This window comes from Euprymna scolopes, chromosome 21 (assembly GCF_053919585.1).
Source record: "Euprymna scolopes isolate OS-2025 chromosome 21, ASM5391958v1, whole genome shotgun sequence".
In the NCBI taxonomy this organism is placed as follows: Eukaryota; Metazoa; Mollusca; class Cephalopoda; order Sepiida; family Sepiolidae; genus Euprymna; species Euprymna scolopes.
This window is the reverse complement of record NC_136502.1, coordinates 75,678,799-75,693,130: the sequence shown is the minus strand read 5'-3', so window position 1 is coordinate 75,693,130 and position 14,332 is coordinate 75,678,799. Positions and strand designations below refer to the sequence as shown.

At 32.6% G+C, this 14,332-nt stretch overlaps 1 protein-coding gene and 1 pseudogene across 1 annotated transcript in view; both read right to left on the bottom strand.

Moving 5' to 3' along the window:
- LOC145242515 (protocadherin beta-15-like) overlaps positions 1-14,332 on the bottom strand; it is a 123,760-nt gene that overhangs the window by 106,145 nt on the left and 3,283 nt on the right. The gene's annotated exons all lie outside the window — the stretch shown is intronic.
- Positions 14,082-14,217, bottom strand: LOC145243309 (U2 spliceosomal RNA; annotated as a pseudogene).

Sequence of the window (14,332 nt, the reverse complement as noted above, 5' to 3'; positions counted from 1 at the left end):
AATGAAGAGATAAAATACCTATGTCTTATGTATGACATGAAAAGATAAAATACCCATGTCTTATATATGAAATTAAAAGATAAAATACCAATGTCATATGTATGACATGAAAAGATAAAATACCAATGTCATATGTATGACATGAAAAGATAAAATATCAATGTCTCACGTATGACATGAAAAGATAAAATATTAATGTCTTATGTATGACATGAAAAGATAAAATATTAATGTCTTATGTATGACATGAAAAGATAAAATATTAATGTCTTATGTATGATATGAAAAGATAAAATACTAATGTCTTATGTATGACATGAAAAGATAAAATACCAATGTCTTATATATGAAATGAAAAGATAAAATACCTATGTCTTATGTATGACATGAAAAGATAAAATATCAATGTCTTATATATGGCATGAAAAGATAAAATATCAATGTCTTATGTATGAGATGAAAAGATAAAGTATCAATGTCTTATGTATGACATGAAAAGATAAAATATTAATGTCTTATGTATGACATGAAAAGATAAAATATCAATGTCATATGTATGACATGAAAAGATAAAATATTAATGTCTTATGTATGACATGAAAAGATAAAATATCAATGTCTTATGTATGACATGAAAAGATAAAATATCAATGTCATATGTATGACATGAAAAGATAAGATACCAATGTTTTATATGTGACATGAAAAGATAATATATCAATGTCTTATGTATGACATGAAAAGATAAAATACCAATGCCTTATGTATGACATGAAAAGATGAAATAGCAATGTCTTATGTATGACATGAAAAGATAAAATATCAATGTCTTATGTATGACATGAAAAGATAAAATACCAATGTCTTATATATGAAATGAAGAGATAAAATACCTATGTCTTATGTATGACATGAAAAGATGAAATACCCATGTCTTATATATGAAATGAAAAGATAAAATACCAATGTCATATGTATGACATGAAAAGATAAATATCAATGTCTTATGTATGACATGAAAAGATAAAATATCAATGTCTTATGTATGACATGAAAAGATAAAATATCAATGTCTTATGTATGACATGAAAAGATAAAATACCAATGTCTTATATATGAAATGAAGAGATAAAATACCTATGTCTTATGTATGACATGAAAAGATAAAATACCCATGTCTTATATATGAAATGAAAAGATAAAATACCAATGTCATATGTATGACATGAAAAGATAAAATACCAATGTCATATGTATGACATGAAAAGATAAAATATCAATGTCTCACGTATGACATGAAAAGATAAAATATTAATGTCTTATGTATGACATGAAAAGATAAAATATTAATGTCTTATGTATGACATGAAAAGATAAAATATTAATGTCTTATGTATGATATGAAAAGATAAAATACTAATATCTTATGTATGACATGAAAAGATAAAATACCAATGTCTTATATATGAAATGAAAAGATAAAATACCTATGTCTTATGTATGACATGAAAAGATAAAATATCAATGTCTTATATATGGCATGAAAAGATAAAATATCAATGTCTTATGTATGAGATGAAAAGATAAAGTATCAATGTCTTATGTATGACATGAAAAGATAAAATATTAATGTCTTATGTATGACATGAAAAGATACAATACCAATGTCTTATGTATGACATGAAAAGATAAAATATCAATGTCTTATGTATGACATGAAAAGATAAAATATCAATGTCTTATGTATGACATGAAAAGATAAAATATCAATGTCATATGTATGACATGAAAAGATAAAATATTAATGTCTTATGTATGACATGAAAAGATAAAATATCAATGTCTTATGTATGACATGAAAAGATAAAATACCAATGTCTTATATATGAAATGAAGAGATAAAATACCTATGTCTTATGTATGACATGAAAAGATAAAATATCAATGTCTTATGTATGGCATGAAAAAATAAAATATCAATGTCATATGTATGAGATGAAAAGATAAAGTATCAATGTCTTATGTATGACATGAAAAGATAAAATACCAATGTCTTATGTATGACATGAAAAGATAAAATACCATCGTCTATCTAGACGGAAGGACGGCCACAACAAACTGGCAGACCTAAAGGCGTCTTTAGTTTGAGTACGTCTATTTCGCTGAAAGAAGTGAAAATAGTGGTTTCTCTGTGCTCAGTGGCAGCAGCCCGTTCTGGAGAGAACCACGGCTGACTGTTAGGTTTTTGCTGGGGTTTCTTGGAAGGTATGCAACGATTTATACACACAATTAACCATTCAGTTAGGTGTGATAATATAGAGGACACGTTCGTTGTAAACATGAAATACAGAGGAATATCTTATATAAATGTATGGAAGCTATCCCAGTCAGCTATAGAGTATCGATATACTGTACGATGGAGAGGTACATCTTTTTTTTAAATTTAATTTAGACAACCAAGTGGTCACAAGATCCTAGTGGGGACAGAATGGAGGATGAACATAGCTTTGGGAAAGTTGCAAGAAAAAGGTCTAGGAGATATGCATACAAACTGCCAGTATCGGGTACATGGGTGGGTTTTTGAATAATCTGAGTTATGTCATAAGCAATGAAGAAATCATAACAGATCTTCTCCTTATTATCTATTTTGTTTGAGTGAGCTAGCCGTTCAAGATTGGGGATATTGAAATCACTACAAACATGATATTAGCCGAGGGACGTGCAGGTAAGATGTGATCAACTTTCTCAGAAATACACCTAAAAATAGTAACTCCGTTGTTGTAGGGGCGATAAAGATCAAATATGAATGCGTTGCTGTGAACAAGTGCTACTCAGGAGCACATAAAGGAAAAATGTGCGTCTTCTCTAGAGATGTCCTTACAATATGGAAAGCCATCTCTAATGTAAATACATATTCCATGCCCATAGCGACCTTGGGGGTCAAATGTGGGTGTAAAGTAAGATTATCCATTAATTGGGAAGTCATTTAGGGAAACAGTCGGTAAAGTACCAGTTCCACACAAAAACAATAGGTCAGGTTTGCTCCCCTGTAATTGGATTTCAACCTCTGGAAGGTTGGAACATAGATCCCTGATGTTGGAGACCTGGTAGGGGCGATCTACGTTAGAAGTTGGAATTCTGGGTCTACTTTTGTATTGTTTCTTGAGACATTTCATGATGAAATATGGGGATATGGGGAAGAGGTCAGAAGAGTGGTTGGAGCAGGGAAGAGAGGGAAAGTAAGAAAGAAAACGACGAAGAACATTTTGCAGACCATGATAAGGTAAAGTCGTAACATTACTCAATAATATTGCATCGAAAAGTCCCACCAGGTCCTTGATATGATCTTAAACTATATCCAATGGTGAGGTCTACACTTGCGGGTTTTGGGGAGTGTGGAGCCACCCTTTAATTGCCATTGCTCCCAGGTCCACTCTGACCCGGAGTGGTAGTACCTGTTAGGGTCCCAACTTTGGGTTAAATAGAAACCGACGGGAAAAAACAAATATATTATATTAAAAAAATGTTCTTAAAAATCACTGGATTCGGCATTAAACAACATGAAAAGGGTTGATATGCCGTAAAACAGAAACAACCAAACCAAACCAAACCAAAAGCCCCACCAGAAGTTACTGCATGGTCCAGAATCCATTAACCAAATCGTAATACACAAGCCCCAGTATTTGCACCTGCTGATGTGACGGCCTCTTTATGGGTTAAACCAAGGTTCGGGTCCCTGACTATCAGGCAGATAATGTTAATGTGTCGATATTTTCTCAAATGTAAAAATACTTCTGTGGGGGGGGGGGCAGTCTATCGATTTTAGTTTTACTAGTAGTTTAAAAACCAATAACTATTTATTATTTTATTATTACTAACAGAAGTTGAAGATTTTGCTTTAAACGAAATCAAATTTTAAAAAAAAGCAATTAAAAGGAATCGTTTTTAGTATCAGAAAATAGGCATAAATCTTTCCGATTTTTCCGATTCCATATTCCGATTAATCGTCACAACACTAATATATATATATATATATATATATATATATGAGGTAAACGAAATTACTACAAGATTATTAATATATGTTCCTAGAATTAATAACAATAATAACATAATTGTGTACGATCGTTGCAAAGACGATATTCAGTTTATCTGTATATAATCTCTTCATCAGCAAAACTGGGGATTGAAACCAAGTTATTATTTAAGTAATTTCATCATAACCAATTGGATTTTTCATCGAATCGATGGATAACTGGCAATCATAATAATCCCGATATTTAAAGACTAAGTATAGTCTAAAAATCAATAAACCCATAATTAAATATCGATTTTAAGGACACTTCCTATTTACTCTACTTTAACTCTAGAAGATGGAATTACTCTTCTATACAGCGTATTATACGTATATCTGGAGTATTTTGAATGACTGGTTAGGATTCTTATACTTTCCCCAATATTTACAGGGTTAGGTATATAGTTATCAATCCATTGTTGTTCTCGTGTTTTGGCCTCAGACAAGCATTTTTTCTTATATATATATATATATATATATATATATATATATATATATATATATATATATATATATATATATATATATATATACTAGCAAAAGTACCCGTCGTTGACTGGGTTCAAAAACAGCCTACAGAAAATGGACTCTGATTTATGAAAGTATGATAGGCTATGAAAAGGAAGGGTTGTAAAGAGATAGCTTCGAATTTGGGGATATCAAAACCAAAGCAAAATATGATGAAAGTAAAAACAAAATAGATAAACCCCATAATTTATTATACCATCTCTGCTCACACTGAAACACTTATCACAATATTCTGTGGATCTATATTAAAAAACCTTGTTAAACTTTGTGACATATTTCCATTCTATGTAGGTCAGGCACGGGCGAACACCCCATAATTTTATTATACCATATTTCTTCAAACTGAAACATAATTATCGAAGTATACTTATGCAGATAGATATGAACAGTCTTTATTAAAGTTTGTGCCTATTTCCATTCCATGGAGGCCAGGCGCGAACGCCCCACAATAGTTATATATATATATATATATATATATATATATATATATATATATATATATATATATATATATATATATATAAGAATAAAATCTGACAAAATGTTTAGAAAAAATAAAAATATAAACAAACCGTAAATTATAAAAAAAACAAAATAATATCCAAAATACTGATTAATATCCCCTGTCTTTTTTTAACGGAAACTTGTGCGTAGTTGAACATAGATGGTATTTTTTATATTTTTTTTCAACAAAAGAAGAGGCTTTGGAGAGAAAGGAATACATTATAGACATGAAAGGACCGGGGAAGGTTTGGTAATATGTATGGATTTTGTCCGTTGAAGTAAAGAATATGGAAAATAGTTCAATTCTGAAGAGCAAAGGAACGTACGTAAGCGGACATCCACAAAGTAGGCAAAAATTATGACGTACATCAGTATAACTAATGTTAGATATTTTGATTTATTTATTTTCAAAAAATATATAAAAAATACATAATGAAGAAATCAGGCACAAGGTCATTCAACAGTGTGGAGATAATGGGTGTCGTTGGTCATCCTTGGTCTCAAATTCTTAAAATTGTCTATCTTACTCTTAACTAGAAATATCTCAGTTACCCCAACACCACATTCACACCAGGGTCTGTCCTACTTAAGATAACTCCAGATTTGAACCTTTTTGATTGAATTATTTACAGTAATAACATGCTATTGGCGAGATATTTTGATGGTTGAGAGAAAAAAGAAAACAGAATATTGTAAAAATATTATTTATTACAATAGAAAAATGCGAGCATGAAAAGTAATATGGTTAAGCTTAAACATGGAAAAGTAAAGGACTAGTTGTTAAAACTGGAAAAGAAAATGGTATTACTAGGGCTATGACAACAGCATATTCTTTTCATTGCTTTGACTCTCGAGTATATATCCGACACAGTTAGACACAGTTAATCAACCGAGAACTACATTACTCTATATAAAAGCATATAAGATATCAACGGATACACACTCGAGAGTCAAAAAAATGAAAAGAATATGCTGTTGTAATGACATTCTATTGGCGAGATATTTTGATGTTTAAGAGAAGAAAGGAGACAGAATATTTAAAAAAATATTATTTATATTTTGGTTTAAAGTTAGAAACGGTACTGGACAGGAAACAAGGATGTTGAGCTGGGGTGAAAAGTGTGTCAAATGTATAATTCATTCAGTGTTCAACAAACGTCTGTTTCTTTAATGAACGTTTTTTTTTTATCCTATTAGAACGAATCTCATTCTCTCTCTCTCACCGTGAGATTGGAATACGCGATGATAACTGCTTTAATATGATATCGGCTCAAGTTGTGCATATCTGTAATGATTAAATTGATTCGAAAAGAATCTGTTAAGAGTATATAAGGTGCGAAAACTACTCGCATAATTTACAACAATTTACACCAAACATGGTGGCCATAAGTAGGAAATGTTTTAAGCTCCCGAGAAACATGATACATTCATTGTATATGTGCTGAAAAATTGATGACAAACACTTGTGTACAAAAATATAAAGAATTATCTTTATTTCTTAATTGCAGTGAATGGTTATGTTCGGTGAGGAGGTGGAAGATCTATAAGAAATGACGGACCTTTAAATTTTGAATTCAATAGTTTGCCACTTTCTGTCAATCTCAATTCAAGAAGTTTAATATTAATACTTTCTGAAATCCGCATATTCTTAACTGTTAAATACATTCAGGGATTTCACAAACGTTTTCACCATTGGACATGGCTTCCAACTAAGTTTCATCCAGTAAATGGATGTATTTCATTCAATAGGACTGCAAGTTTCCTTACACACGTCTCTGCCACAATCAGCCGGACGTTATTCTTCTGAACAGATGTTATCTCTGGTAACCCAGAGAGAAAGAAAGACAGATTAAGATTCAACCATATTCTCGAAAATATTTTTACTTGGTAAAAACTATATCGAATCACTCCTCAAAATTTCAATACATAAAGGTCAGAGTTATCATTGCTATTTTAAAAGATCCTTGCAGGCTGTATAATCATAACCATATTGACCATTTACAACCACAGTTAAAACAGAATTTCACTGTTGACCAAGCTTCAGTCCCTGTCCCATCACTGCAGTGTTACATCTATTTTGCTTGCTTTATGAGTACTTCCACAGAACGTGTTCTGATGAACTTACTGTCCTTGTGTCTCCCAATTTAAATAACCCCCGACAAACAGCAAAATCCTACTCCTTCACAATAAAGGTCTAGAGATGCCGCAAAATTTTGTACGCTAATAGCCGATTTCTTCAGACAGCTAGTCTTTGGCAGTCTCTCTCTAACTCTTGTTTTCCCAAATGTACCAACATAAAGAAATTTATATGTGTAATGAACAAAAACCTTGTTGCACAACTCCCCACTTAGAATGCCCTCTATAAATGCAGCCCCTAATCACAATAAGTATATCAAATAATGCACAGCCCGCGGAAGTATTTGTTAAAACAAGCACAGATTCATTCCTCTCGACTGCTTCAAGTATTTGGCGATGTGACACTCTAAAGTGTAAGAATGGCCTTTCACTTGTTGAGGTTAAGAGTTTGGAGATTCTATTTGTTGTTACCTTTCTTCCTTCAACATCGATTAGCATGTCTTTTCCAAATCAGATGTGGGTTGCACGTGATGCATCATGGTGCAGCCTGTCCCCATGCGCCATTGCTTACGTTTTAATCATATTCAACCCAAACATGGTAAATTGCCACAGAGACGTAAAGGGCTACTATGAATTAAGACCCATGCCTACAATGTGCCCGTTCATAATATTCTGCTTGTTCCTTTGTTAGTTATTCTATACCTTACACTGGCAACTCTTGACAAGAGTATGAGAGTGACCTCCCTTTGGTCTAGCCTCGTTTTCCAATCTCATTATGATATTGATATATGATCATTGTTGTAATGTTGTGAGAAACGAACTCATAGTAATTTTGACATGTAATGATTCTTCAACGAAGTAAGAAGTCCACAAACGTGACGTAAAAAGGGAACATTAGAAAGAAACAGGACAAAAAAGAACATTGTCTGCCAAGAGGTGCTGAACTGAAGGAGTAACTTAAATATTGTCTCTTAAAATGTATTTTTATTATTTGTATTGAACTATGTAGCACAATATTATTTTCTGAGTATTTATTTATCTATCTTATTTGGATTAATTCTTTATTTAAAATCCAATGGATACTCATTTCATAGAAATGTTAATATACTTATGTCTGTTGTGTGTTATTGGGGGGGTCCAAAAACCTAAATTTTTTTACCTATCTAGAAGGAATACATCAGTTTTATTGAAAAATGCTTTTTGCTTAAATATAGTTTTCATTCTGTGAAATAGTTGCTATTATTATTTTAAAAATTTTAGACCTCAACAAAGAGATTTCCACAGTAAGAATATTTCGTCACGAAACTAAAAATCGTAATTGATTTCTATTCACTTTCTGTCCAATCGAATTGGATTCCATTAAAAATTATTTCACAATGGCATATATTTTTGGCATAAATGGTAGGTAGATATATACATGGCATATATATTTTGGCATAAATGGTAGGTAGATATATACATGCTTTCCACCATAGTATGCAGTGACACAAGATCAGAAGTTGTCAAGTTAGCGACTCTAAAGAAAGAGGACCCTGGCCTTGCAAAAATTGCCTGGACAGCCCCATCCAACAGATACTGGACCACGTAAATTGCCCTTCACCTGTTTCCAAGCAACCGAAGCAATGCGAATTACAAATCCTCATAAAATGGCAAGTCTATTAGGATGCTGAATATTTATTTGTTTTCACTAAAAGTAAGATGTGACACAAGGTCGAAAGGTGGGGAGTGTCCAGTCAGTGCCCCTAAAAATAGAGCACTCTGACCTAATAAAAATTTCCTGGGGGGCCTCATTGGCATTCACCGGTATGGATGTTTCAGGCACTAAGTTATGAACTTACTCCACCTGTAGACCGAGTGGCAAGGCCTGGAAGTGTAGGCCTACTAGATACTACCTAAGCGACTACTTCAGGTATTAGGCCAGTTCTTGGCCCCACACTAGCTAGACTGATTGTCAAGAACAGATTTTCGACCGGTACTTCTACCCAGGTCTCTAAGCAACCAAAGCAGTAAGGAGCCTAACCCTCACACAATGACAAACATATTATTTACTTATTTTCCACTAAAGCAAGATGTGATAGAAGATTGTAATGTAGGGAATGTCACGTCAGCGCATCTAAAGAAGGTGCACTCTGACCTAGCAACAACTGTCTGAGACATTCCCCGGGGCAGGAGGAAGAAGCTCAGGAAGGAAGCTACGAACTTACTCCACCCAAAAAAGAGTAATAGGAAGGCATGACCTTAAAGATTTGGACAATTGCTTTTATAACCAGGGGTGAAAAGAACTGACCAATCAGATGGCAGAAATGATTTATAAAAATATCTTGGAATTTTTTAGTGTAAGCTTCCCAAGAAGACCACACTCTAAGCTGATCATGACTGGATTAATTCCTCACATGGAAAAGTTTCTCTGACTCGATTTATGCTGCCTTTTTTTTAATTTTTGCTAGAAACATATTTCAATAATGACCGATAACTAAATAGACACAGAAGCAGCTGCAGTGTATTACATTTATTAATGAATTTGGTATATATATATATATATATATATATATATATATATATATATATATATGTGTGTGTGTGTGTGTGTGTGTGTGCTTGTGTGTGTGGTAACGGATCAGACTGAATATACTGAGGTCCTGCTTTTGATCTCGGCTTTCGTAATCCATTTTTCTTTTGTTTTTGGTCCAACTTCATCGGATTTGGAAGTTAGAATTCACCCTCGTCCATTCATTCCCAAAATTCTCAATGACTACTCATTACATTTTTCTGAAATTTGGCATGAAGTTACAACTAGCCAAGGGAGGAAATGTAACATTCTCGGATTTTTGATAAAAGTTCTGATTGCGTCCCCAGGGCTGTTAAAAGGGGTCAAAATTGCCAAAAAATAGCACTTTCCGGGACATAGAATATTTTCCGACCATTAGGTTTTGATGAAAATTACCCAAAAGTAATACCACATGGATATACATCTGAAAACGTAATATTTGAGCCTTGGAAAATTTCGGGACTTGAGCCCCAGCGTATTTTAGGGGTGAAAAATACACTTCGGGAGCTAATTTTTATTTTTCTCAGAATATTCATACTTGTGTCTAAATAGGGGTTTTAAATGGTGCAGAATAAAAAAAAATTAAGGCCTTGTATGTCATGAAACGGTGTCATTTGGCTGTTTTAGCCTAATGTTTTACCTTATGATTTAAATGGGCAAAATAGGTAACAGTTCTACGACTGATTTTGGCAAACAGTACAAGGGAAGTATCTCTTGTAGACTCGATTTTACAAATATATTAGATTAATAGATTATATATTCATAGATTGAACTTTAATACATGCAATTGGTTGTATGCTCGTGTATCGCAAGCCTGGTCCACTAGGGAATTTTTAAAATCTTCTCACTGATGAGCTCAACAATTTGCCTTTTGGTATAAGGGTACTTTTGTTGGGTGATTTCAGTTTGGACCAGCTTCTTGCAAACAATGTAACACTAATAGAATCCCTTAATGGATCTCAACAATTTCTTCAGCGCTCAAATTACACCACTCAAATTGAAGGTGTATATTGGACTTAATTCTTGATACAGAACTTTCTTCTTCACCAGCACTGTGGCTGCCCAGCCTATTTAGTGATCACTTTGTTTTGTACTTTAATGTGTGATTCATTTAAATCTGTTTGGATTCATTTTCTTCATATCGATAAAATAAGAAAAATAACAAATGTGATAACTTCCCCAAAATTTAACATATAGAATTAAAAAAAAATGTGTATAAAAAACCTTATACAGAAGCAATACCTTGTCGTAGTTATAGGGCTTTTACTAAAGTTGCTCCATTACCTTTTATTCAAAAACATAACAAAGGCGTCAGTCGGGGGAACATATAGTTTTGCACTTGGTCTTTCTGAAAATCCATTACTTGATATTGATACATTATTTAAAACCGGACATATATAAATGAAAAAATAAATAAATAAAAAGCATTTAATTCATGTGTAAGTGTTTAAAAAGTGTTTCATAAGCAAATTATATTTTGAAAGCACAATGCTCGAATATATTTGCTAATGGATATAAACTTATATACTTATAGCAGAATATATACTTATAGCAGAATATATACTTATAGCAGAATATATACTTATAGCAGAATATATACTTATAGCAGAAGTTACATTGTTTGCTCATTGAATAATAGTATATAACTCGGCTTATTATATTTCTTATATGTGTAAAAAGAATAACGATAAACACTAATGTAATAATATATCTTTATTAGCGACGTTGATGAACAAATGAGGTTGAAGAGAGCGTATAGGATTTGACAGAGTCGTTTTATCGAACTCGATTGGTCGTCGTCTTGATTTTAAATTTGGGTTAGTTTATAAAACAATTTGTGACAACCATCAAGTCTTGGATTTCGTGCTCATTGTCAATGCAGCCACACATCTAGGGCGTTTATTTAGTGACGAGTATTTCCGTCTGTATCTTAGCTTTGTGGATAACATGACTTTTGCAGGTGATTTTAAATAAACAATTATTTTGTCTCTGCAAATCGACTGCGTTTTATTTCTTTCGGCAACAGAGATGTGAATGAAGAAGTACGCTCCGATCGTCCATGCACAGCCACCATTCCAGAAAGCACTATGTGCATCGACCAACTTAATTGCGATGATGGGCGGAAAACGGGGAATGAAATTCGTGTCATGTTGAATGTAGCAGTCAGCGCACTGGAAACAATGTTGTCTTCCCTAGAATACAGCAAAGTGTGTGTTTGGTGGGTTTCACGGAAGCTCACGCGAGACATAAAGGCCAACGACGAGATTTCTGTTCAGAATTATATAATCAGTACAAAGCCGAATGTGGCAGATTCTTAGACCGCATCTTCACCGATATATATATATATATATATATATATATATATATATATATATATATATATATATATGTGTGTGTGTGTGTGTGTGTGTTTGTGTGTGGTGTTTGTCTTTGTTTATGGGGCAATATGCTTATTCAGTTATATTTCACTTTTATTTATACAAATCCTTTCATTCATGTAACTACAGAACATGTACAAATAAATGACAAAAGGTGTATATTCCAAATTCCAAGATGTTATCCATCTTACCGTTTATTTCCTTAAGTATGATGAAATATTCAATTTTTGACAGCACCTGTTTCGTAGCGCAGAATCATTCATGGAATTATGTCATTTTTTTTTAAAATTTATTCCGCACTTACATCGTCAGAAAAAAAGGAAATTTATGGACATTATTACGATTACAAAAAAAAAAAAAGACACAATTGCAGATTTTCAGATTTTGTAATCATGTTCATATTCCTTTATTTTCTTTTAAAGTTGATGATTTTCTTTTCTTCTGATGAGTTAAGGGCTACCCGGCGTTGCTCGGGACCGTATAAACAATGAAAAAACAAAAGCAGATATTGAATATATGTTTTATTCTTAGGGGAGAGGAATCTTTCATCTCTATGTATTATTTGTTTTATCTACCCTAGGACTGGTATTGTTCATGTTTTATCCCTAGCGTAGGTAATTTACAGCATGTATATGAAATTGTTTTACCTTAGGGAGAAGAGAACAGGTAATATACAACATAATGTGTCTATATTACATCCCTGGCAACGCCTAGAAACCAGCTAGAACATGTATTTCAGTCAATCTTTATTACATCCTGGGCTATGCCGGGAAACCAGCTAATCTCTATTTAGTGACTTGACCACCAAAATACCTCCCTAAGTGTGTCCTTTCTTTTGAACTTATTAAAAGTCTGTAACATTTCTACTAACTTCATAAGATATCATGTGAGAAACTGAATTGAATATCAAGACATTATCTGAAGCGTTTTTATTTTGGTGTAACATATGTGTTTACAGTGAACCTTAACTTTTAATAAACAGCTTGGTATGCAATGACATAGGCTAGGAATCTTAGACAAAATATATATAAATTGGAAAAATGTGTGAACAAATCAATAATTGATATTTATTTATGGGTCATGGAATTGCATTCACTAGCAAAAGATTTAGCTAATTTACATATTCTTTAAACATTTATTTCAATTAATTCCCTATTATTTTTTTTTTTTTTTGTGTGTTTTCTTATGGGATGATCATCTTTAGTAACTATTACGTGTAATTATATTCATGCAGATATTCTACTTGATTTATACTTGTGAAACATTTGCATGAAAAGATTATAGTAAACACAAACCTCTTTCCATATGCATTTATGTATGCGTATATGTATATATTTAAAACTCCTCTTTCAGTTTTTGGTCTACAGATATGAAACTTAATATAGAGTATTCGAGCTCATGCGAAACTTTAGCCGGAAAAACTCGGCGAAAAAGTGTGAAAATTAAAAACAATGGAATTTGCCAGGTGAAGGTCGAACGAGGGCATTACGAATATTCATGCGTTACGTAATAGCTATTGGTTCATGTTCTAATTTTTAGCCTCATAGCAAACACGTGTTCATAGCTCAGACATTACCTAAAGTAAATCGTAAGCTAAACGTTTTGGTTTCGATTCTCGGTGGTGGTGCACGATTCATTTTGTTTTTTTTTACTTTTTATATCCTTAATATATATTGGGTTCAATATAATACAAGGCCGATAGCCATTAGTCGCGTGCTCTCGTGTAATGAATGAATGCGTGAATGTAGGATTGGCATGAAATTCTTAAAGATAAACTAAAATGACCGAAAAATGATCTTAAATGACTTAAATAAATAAAAAGTAAATGACTTAGAATGACTTTAATGAACTTAAGGATGAATTGAATGACCTTAAGAATGACTTGAATGCTTAAAAAATAACTGGAATCCTTCTAAAACAACTTGAATGATCTGGAGAATGACTTGAATGGCTTGAGACTGACTGGTTGTAAAGTGGGTGATCATTTTACATTAAATTAATACAGAAAAGTGATTCCTCACGTTATATCACAAAGTTACAAACATAAGTACAGCATGTAGTAAGACAGATACTACACTTTGATCTTGGCCAAAAGGCCAAGAAAAACTTAAAAAGCTAAGAACAGCATCTATTAACAACAGACCTTTGATCTTAACCAAAAAAGCCAAGCACAAAAGTGTTACGGACAGACCGAAAGACAGACCGACCGACAGACCGACCGAC